Genomic DNA, 9,600 nt, shown 5'->3' with positions numbered 1-9,600 from the left:
CCAGTTCTTTGCAATTCCTCTTTTTATTTATTTTAAATTGTGAGTGCACACCACGTAAAATCATTTTCCCACTTGGTGCCCAGCACCAACAATAGTATCTAGCATGAGCCGCAGCGGTGCCTTAGCGCAACATCCACAACGCGTGCCGGTGAGCCGAGAAGAGGCTATTACTAAATTAAAGAAAATTTTCTTAAGAGTGAAAATATTGAATTATTACTACTTCCTAACTAGGCTAGTGTATTGATTAAATAATGTGCAAATTTATGGCCAAGTTTTTTTTTTTACAAAGAAAATAATAAATAAATTACCAAAGATGGAGAAAGAATATCTACATAATTACAACCACACATAAAAACACACATGTTTGTGCTGTGTTTGGTACGTGGTGGTGGTGATGGTAGTTGTCCTTTCAAATTACAACTAGTTGGATGTGAATATTTAAGGCGAATTATTATTATTATTAGTTGGATGTGAATATTTAAGGCATATTATTATTATTATTATTATTATGCAGGTGTTCATATTCATAGCCCCCATTTTATTTTTTATAGTCCATATCTGAAATAAATTATAAATTTACTATCTTACTCTATAATTTTAACCTCCAAATTAAACTACCTAATTATATAAGATTTTTATCCCAATTCGAAAACTTACACCTGTAACAGCCCGGCTCCAGACTTAACGGCTAACCCCACAGACCAATACGAGTCTTTTCTAGCGTGTTTTGTCCTCACTCACACGCTCCCTGAGAAACTTCCCAGGGGGTCACCCATCCCAGAATTGCTCCAAGCCAAGCACGCTTAACCTTGGAGTTTCTTCCGTGTGGGCACCAGAAAAGAAGATGCATCTTATTGATATGAGTAGACCAATCAAATCCTTTAAGCTCTCCTCGAATATGCAGTCTCATACCTGCATACTCTCGGAATCCCTCTCGTTCGGGTGTGTTTCGGTTCATCCCTGCGCCCCTCCGCTTGGAAGTCTTAACCGGAGCCGCTCTTTGTCCGTGCCTCTTTGCACCGGCGATCACTCCGTACTTCGTCCCCGGGTGTCACAACACCGTAGTGATGAGGAGTAAGGATCTCATCAGCTACCCTATTCCAGAAATGTCGAATTAGCGGCGCAGACCCAAGTCTGCGCAGACTAAGAAAGGAACTGATCCAGACTCTAGGCACACTTGGCCCGGAGGAGCGAAGTCGCGTCATACAATTGTCAAAGCAAGATAGCGGCGCAGACTAGAAGAGACAGCACGACGTTAAGGCAACATCCGGAGAGGACTCAAAGAAAGAAACAGCTCTGATGGGAATAAGGACTAAAAGAGCCGCGCGGATAAGACAAAGAGACAACACACATGAATGGGCCCAAGTACACCCTATATAAAGAGCAGCGTAGACGAAGTTCCATCCCGATTAAAGTCAGCACGAACAAAAGCTCGTCCCGATAAAGTCAGCGCAGACAAAAGAATGGAAGCAACCAACGTCGAAAGCTCGGAAGGACCACATGTTCAACGTAAAGCTGCAAAGTAGTTAGGAAAGTTTGTTAGAAGATAGAGAATCATTCACGTACACCGCCCGTGGAGCACGTGAATGACTTGTAAAGTCCCTTTTACCCCTCGTCCTAATGTAACTCTATAAATACTCCTTGTAACTCATTATAATGGACACGCAAAATTACTTTAAGGAACTCATCTGCAAGTTTCAAGCAAGCTCTTCTCTCATATCGTTACACAGGTTGATCCGATCTCCTTTTCCGACTTGTTTAGATCTAGGTTTGAATGTTGAGCTTCACCACGTAGTAAAATCAGAATGGACATCATTATTTTCTCTCCTTCGTCCTTTTTGCCGACTATGATGGTGGTTCCTTCGGTATATTTTATTATTTTGACAAGTATCTTACATTTTTACAGATATATATACTTTCTCCAATATAGTTTCATTTCGTTCCCGTTGAACTTGATAATGTTCTAAGCCATTATGATAGAGGATTATGGTGAGGAATCGTGATGAAAAGAGAAAGCTTTGTTGTTATTAACGTCGATATCTTTCTCGTGTAAATTTATCTTTCAAACATTCAAGCAAGGTATTAATAATTTATGTAACCATATTTGAACCCCAATATAATGATATATTTTTTAATTAATTTTTCTTGCAAAAGAGAAAATGAGTAAAATTCATGAGAATTTTGTGGAGGAAAACATCAATTTTTCAGAATAATTTGTTTCAGAATTTCTCTGTATTCTTTTCGACACGGCCTATTCACGTCAAAAATGAAAAATAATAGAGGTTGAGGGTAAAATAGCTGATATAAATATTATTAATATTTTATTAAATAAGGGGTTATAGAGAATAAAATGAAGGGTAGGAATAAAATTACCTTGTTATTGCAAGCTGTTGGACTGTGAATTCCCTGTGGGCCTAGCATTCCACTCCCCATATAACGTAGGCCGAATATGTAAATTCATTTCTATTAATGGGCCAGAATATTTTTTGTTTTCAATTTATATCGACTTTTCCACATGGTAAGCACATGTACTTTGTAGTGTTAAAATGTAAAACATAAACTTCCATTAGTAATGTAATCATAAAATAAAATTATTCAAAACAAAAGAAACAGAAAATTCAAATTTGTTAATTTAGATATTCACATCATTGTGTATTTCGTTAATAAAACAAGCGGCCCACCCAAAAAAATTCGAGCCGCCCGTTGAAGCGACGGTGAAACCCGAAGTTCGAAAATCTACATGCTTTAAAATGTGACAAAGGTTAATATTAGCCATTTTAAATAATAAAATATAGGGTTAATTGCATAAAACTACACGAACTTTAGTCGCAATTTCATTTTGCACATGACTTTTGAAACTTACATTTTAAATCATGAACTTTACATTTGTTTCAAATTTTCCTTAAAATTGAGCTCCAGTCACCGGAGTGCTGATGTGGCGCCTATGTGGCAGCCGGGCATGTGCCATTTAAACAGCCGGAAGTTTGCAGACATGGAAACGACGTCGTTTTGTAAAACGACGCCATTTAAACAGCCGGAAGTTTTTCTCTTCTCAAACCTCAAACGGCGGCCTCGTCGACGCCGGAACTGCAACTTTTGAAAAAGGGAAAGACAGGCAGCGGCTTCGGCTTTGCATCTAGAAAGAGAGGAAAGACGCCGAAATGGAGCTAGGGGTTTAGCTTCCTAAAATTTGAGGAGAAATTTTAGAAGTGAGAAAGAAACAGAGGGATTTCAAAGAGGGAGAGAAACACGAATTGAAGAAAGAGTGGAGCAGAATCCACTCACCGGTTCTACAACGGCGGCGATGAATTCCAGATTAAGGAGGAGAATGGGAAAGCCTACACTGTCGGAGAAGAGCCGTTGCCTATTCCTTCTAATTTCCGGCAAGGTTTCACGCAGCCAATCCCCCATTTTCTCCACTAATTTTCGGAATCAAAATCGGCAATACTTCTCTTCGAAATTAAACTCACACGCCCACACTAATATGACGCACAGTTCACGCCATCGATTTCACTTTTCTCCTCCTTTGACGGCGGACGGCGGAGAGCGCTGCCGCTAATGGCTGAGATTGAGGGAGCTAGGGTTTTCGATTTGGGGATTGAGAAATGCGGTATTAAAACGACGTCGTTTTGTGCCACGTCGTTTGAATTAATGACATGTTTGAAGACACGTCATCTTTCCGGCTGTCGGAGCTCAAGTTTAAGGAAAATTTGGAACAAATGCAAAGTTCATGATTAAAAATGTAAGTTTCAAAAGTCATGTGCAAAATGAAATTGCGACTAAAGTTCGTGTATTTTCATGCAATTAACCCTAAAATATATTGCATATACATCACTATAGTACTATTTTGTAGTTATTTTGTACATTTTCAAATAAAAAATAAATATAGATCAACAATTTGACAGTAACCTTTTTTTTTAAGAAAATGTGAAAATTGTGGGGCCCATTATTTGGATGGACTTATGCAAAAAATACCTTCAAATTATAGACACAGTCAAACTTCATTATACAATTGGAACCGCAGGCACGGTTAGGTTTTAATTTTATAATTTTAATTTATTACATATTTAGGGGAAAAAATCACAATTGATAATTAAACCCAGTTAAACTTGGTTACATGATTGACACAATTAACACGTTTTGTATATCATGGTTTTTATGTGTGCGAATTGCACTTTGTTCTAAATACACAATTGGCATTATTAAACAAACTAATTTCGTAGTAATGCTTAATTGTTGGCACAATTTTATGTTTTAAAATGGTTAATTGTGTCTATAAAGCAAACATACGCATCGTCCAATTGTGCCCACAATGCATTTATGACAACCGTGTTCACACTGCAACCATGTCAACTGTGTAATCGTATCAAAAAGTAAAAAGTCATTCGTGTTATAATCTATTTTTATTTTTTATTTAAAAAATAAAAAGCGGTTACAAAATATATACTTTTATAAATGTGGTTTTAGAACATATAAATTTATCAAAAATGATTATATATGAAATTGTCCTTTTTAAACTTGATAAGTAAAAATTAAAATATATGTGGTAGAAATTTCATAGTTGCATTATGAGATTAAATACAAATTTTAATATTAAAATTTTGATTATGTTAAATTAAAAAATAATTACACAAAGAGAATTGTTGGTTACATGGTACAATCGATTGCACAAGAGACCGCCTCCTTATGATGAATACACATGACATGTCATATGTTATCATCATCATCGTCGTCATTTACACAAAAATAACATCATATTTGGTTTCTAGAGTGATACATAGAAATCTTATAATTCACTTCTGTGTGATCTCTACTTTAAAAGTTGATTTCACGATGAAAGAAAAAGAGTGGTTGAAAAAGAGAGGGACGAGTTTTGATAAAGGAAGGGGAAAAAAAAGATAAAATAGAACGCTCAGGAACGTTTTATTAAGAGGGTGTTTGGCTGAGCTTATAATTTTTTTGAAATAATTTATAAATTATTTAGGAATTTATAAGCTCTTTCAAAATATTTGAAAAAAATAAGCTCATAAATAGTTTATGAATTTATAAAATTTAGGAAATTATATTTTATAAGTTCTTAAAACATCTTATAAATTTAAAAAAACTTATTATGTAGTTAAAATAAATTTAGTCAAACACCCTCTAAATAATTCACTAAAATATTTCACTAAAATATTATATTTAGTTCCTTCTTTCCTCATCTCTAATCAGCTATTCCAAAAATGATAGGTCCATTATCGTACTTGTCATTAAAATATTATTCTTATATTTTAATTCCTTTTTTCCTTATATGTAATTACTAATTAGCTATATAAAAAGCGACTGATTCCAAAAATGATGGATCCATTGCCATACTTCACAAATATTGCGCCCACTTTTACAAACATGGAAATATAATAGACAGCACCCACCTACCTACTCAAGTATTAAATTCGTTGCCAAAATACCAAACTAAAAATAAGAAAACTCGTACAAAATGACATCCTCTTGCAATTAGAGGCACGTGTAAAGGAAACAAAAATCTATGAAAAGATATTTTCACGCATAATAAGTAAGTCAAGACAACACAAGTTATGATCGATACTACTCCCTCAGTTTCAATCAATTTGCCTTATTTATTTTTTATTTAGACACGAATATTTTAAAAATATATATAAAGTAAAAAGGGTGATCCATATTTAATAGTACTAGTATCAAGTGATTGTCCAAAAGAATTTTAGATAAAATCAAATGGAACATTTTGAATTGATGGTAATACAAACATTTTTTTACAGTTTTGATATTTATTTTATTCCAATTGATGCTAAAACTCACATGTTCCAATCTCATTAATGCCTCTATTGATTCGAGCATGTCACATTTTAGTTTAAAATATAATTATTTGTTTTGTATAATTTGCAAACTATTGTATATAAACGTGAAATTTATCCCATGCACATTAAAAAGAATGATTGACAAAAAAAAAAAAAAAGGACTTTATGTGTTATAAGAATATGCATTTTTTTTTAATCATTTTGAGATGTCTCACAAGAGTGTGCACTTTCCTTTTTTTGATCATTTTTTCACTAATAAAAGTGGACTCATTTTTTCACTAATAAGAGTATCTTCAATGCATGTGTCTTAGGTGATGGTCCTCACCTAAGACATAGCCCTCCACAGCCCTTGTGTCTTAGGTTGTGTCTTAGAACTTCACTACTTCACTAATAAAAGTGGACTCTTTTTTCACTAATAAGAGCATCTTCAATGCTTGTGTCTTAGGTGGTGGTCCACACCTAAGACACATCCCTCCATAGCCCTTATGTCTTAGGCTGTGTCTTAGAACTTCATTTCCACAAAATCCTCAATCCTACACTTTAATTTTAGAATTTCAAATTTTCATTAATATTAAAATCCAAATATTTCACTAAAAATAAAAGTTAGGTACATAATTTAAACTAAAGAAAAAAAAAATTACATAAATTAAAATCATAATCTAAATAAGTCCTCGACGCTTGAGCACTTCTTGGACCATGTGCTTGTGCAAGGCTAATTAGTATCCGTGTTGAGGAGCTTCATATCGAGCTCCTCCATTTTCATCTCGGCTTGCATTTTTTTTTTTACTTTGGCGATGTGCCCCGTTTGGAGGGCATGCTCCTTCATGCTTTCGGTGACCTTCTTAAGGGCTTCGGAGTACGACGAATTTCCCGAAGACTCTTCCCCCTTTTTTCCCTTGCCCTTGTCTTGCTTTGCCGCTTTTTGGCCTTGGGGCCTCATCGTGATACTTGGCTCCAAATAAGTGGTGGTTACTTGGCCATCGGAGCCCTTCGACTTCTTCCAGGAGTGGACATCCGTGGCTTGCGATGAGAACCTTTCACACTCGCGCATGACTTTCCAAGCTTTGATGTAGGAGAATTGTTTCCTGAAATTCGCCTCGAACATCGTTCGGGCTTGTTGGATGATTTGGTCGTCGCTCATACCGCTGCCTCAATTGTCCTTGCAAGTGTTGTAGTAGCCCTCGAAAAACTTCGTGTCCTTTTAGACACGGGCGAAGTGTGATTTAAAATGATCCGGCTTACGCGTCGGCGCTCCCGGCGATTTGAGCGCGTTGTACTTCTCGGTGATTGATCCCCAATATTGGAGCAACCTTTGGGCCGTTCTCAAAATAGGATTGTGGGTAGCCTCTACCCGCAATATTGCCACGAGCTCGGTCTCTTCGTTGGAGTATTAGGCGCAGGTGGACTTGGATTTCGGCTTCTCTTCCTCCGAATTTTCTTCGACGTTTGGGAGCGCCGCCGGCGTTGGAAGATTTTCCGTAGCCAAGATATTTGAGGCTTGCGAGAACGGAACAAATCCCATCATCGGGACATTAGGAGGGAGGCTCGAACCTCTGTCGTGTTGCTCGAGGTATTCGTCGAACTCGCGATCCATTGCAAGAAAATTTTAGTTGGGGGAATTGTAGTTGAGAGAATAAGAGGAGTGAATTTGATGTAGAGGAAGTGTGGTATTTATAGAAGGGAAAGAAAGAAAGATTTTTTTTTCCCCTAAACTAGTCATTTATATCAAACGGTCGAATTAAAAATAAAAATTAAAAAAATTCAAACAGTTGAAATTTGAAAAAAAAAATGAATTTTTAAATTTTTTTAGGGGGCGCATCCGCCGGACGCGCCATACACATTCGACCATAGCCCCGTGTCGCCGCTAAGTCGCGGCCTCGACCCAGCCGAGGTCTCCAGCGCACGGCGTCGTCCCTCGCATCGCGTCGACCCGAGGCTTATGCTCCGCGTTGGAGATGCTCTAAGTGATACTAACACATACTTACCTAACATTTATTAAAACCTGTGCCACCAACAAACATGCACACTTTTATGGGACGGAGGGAGTAGCTTTTAGTGGCTACACTTCTTGTCACTATATATACTAAAATTGTCACTATAAGTACTTAATGATGATTGTTATGTTTGTCGTTAAGTTGAGACTGTATGCACCAGCACTAAAAGTATTAGTGACAATGATAAAATATTGTCATTGCATATTAAAGTATAGTGACAGATGATCTTGTCACTGGAGATGATAATGTTGTGACAATAATTAGTCCTCGTTATAGTTCACTTTTATAACCACATTTAATGATTGTCACTATAGTTCATTGTTTTCAGTGACATTAATTATTTATCACAAGAACTCACTGTGTGGCACTATAATATATTGTCACTATATATATGACTGCAGTGACAAACATAACAATCGTCATAGACTTATAGTGACACTAAATACCAACAATAATAAAATTTATTACTAGCACAATCATTGTGGCAATAATAAATTATTGTAACTATAAATATATTTATAGTGACAAAATAACGATTATCACTAATATGTAATGACACTAAATAATGGCAGCAATAAAATTTGTCACTATATACTATTTTGTTATATTAGTACGTGTTGTCGCTATATTCAAATTTGTAATGATAAAAATATGATTGTAACTGCTATACAGTGACATTAAATACCCGCAACAATATAATTTGTCACACTTACAGTGTTTTGTCACGATACAAAGTATTGTCACTATATATATGTTTTGTAGTGATAAAAATAAGATCATTACTAATATATAGTGACAATAAATAATGACAGCAATTAAAAATGTCGTTGTTATACTACTTTGCAACGGCATATCGTATCATCACTACATGTATATTTATAGTGACAAAACTAACTTTGATATTGACATATTGTGACAATAATTACTGATAATAATAAAAATTGTCACTGATACATAAAATAATACTCCCTCTGTCCCACTCCAAATGTCTCATTTTCTATTTTGGGTTGTCCCATTCCAAATGTCTCATTTCCTTTTTTGGCAATACACTCTTTCTCTTTATACTTAATATTTAAATAATTTTCATCAACCCACTTTATCTATTTTATACACATTTCTTAATTTCCGTGGCCAAAAGAAAGGAGACATTTAGAGCGGGACAGAGGGAGTAATTTTTTTAGTCAATAAAAAGATACTCTCTCCGTTCTTGAAATAACTTCATCTTTTTTCCTTTTTGGGACGTCCCCAAATAACTTCCTCTTTCTTTCTTTCTTTCCATTTTTGGACAACTACCCCACTACTAATAATATTTTATTTATTATTACTTTTCACTTTTCACAACTCTCAATACTAATTATACTCCCTCCGTCCCAGAAATAATGGATCGTTTCTTTTGGACACAGAGATTAAGAAATGTTAGATTAAGAGATAAAGTAATGGCCCACATATTTAATTCTCAAAATTAGATCAAAAACTACATTCTTAATCCTCAAAATTAGATCAGCAACTACAACACAAAATTAAATCAACAAAAATAGATCAGCAAGGTGATAGTGGCGCCCCATAGCCGCGAATTTCTTGCAAGGTGACAGAAAAAATAGATCAGCAAGATCAAAAAAAATAGATCCCCAATTTCTTGCACAAAATTAGGGCTTGGACGAGGTGACAATTAGGGTGAGGCGACAGCCTTCCTGGGCCGGAGGCGCCGCGTGTGGCAGCGGCGTTGCCGGAAATGAGAGGGAGATCTAGGAAGAGGAGGAGACCGAATTTGGGAGCCTAGGGCTCGGCAGTGG

This window comes from Salvia miltiorrhiza, chromosome 7 (genome assembly GCF_028751815.1).
Source record: "Salvia miltiorrhiza cultivar Shanhuang (shh) chromosome 7, IMPLAD_Smil_shh, whole genome shotgun sequence".
Lineage (NCBI taxonomy): Eukaryota > Viridiplantae > Streptophyta > Magnoliopsida > Lamiales > Lamiaceae > Salvia > Salvia miltiorrhiza.
Note: the sequence above shows the minus strand (reverse complement) of the source record.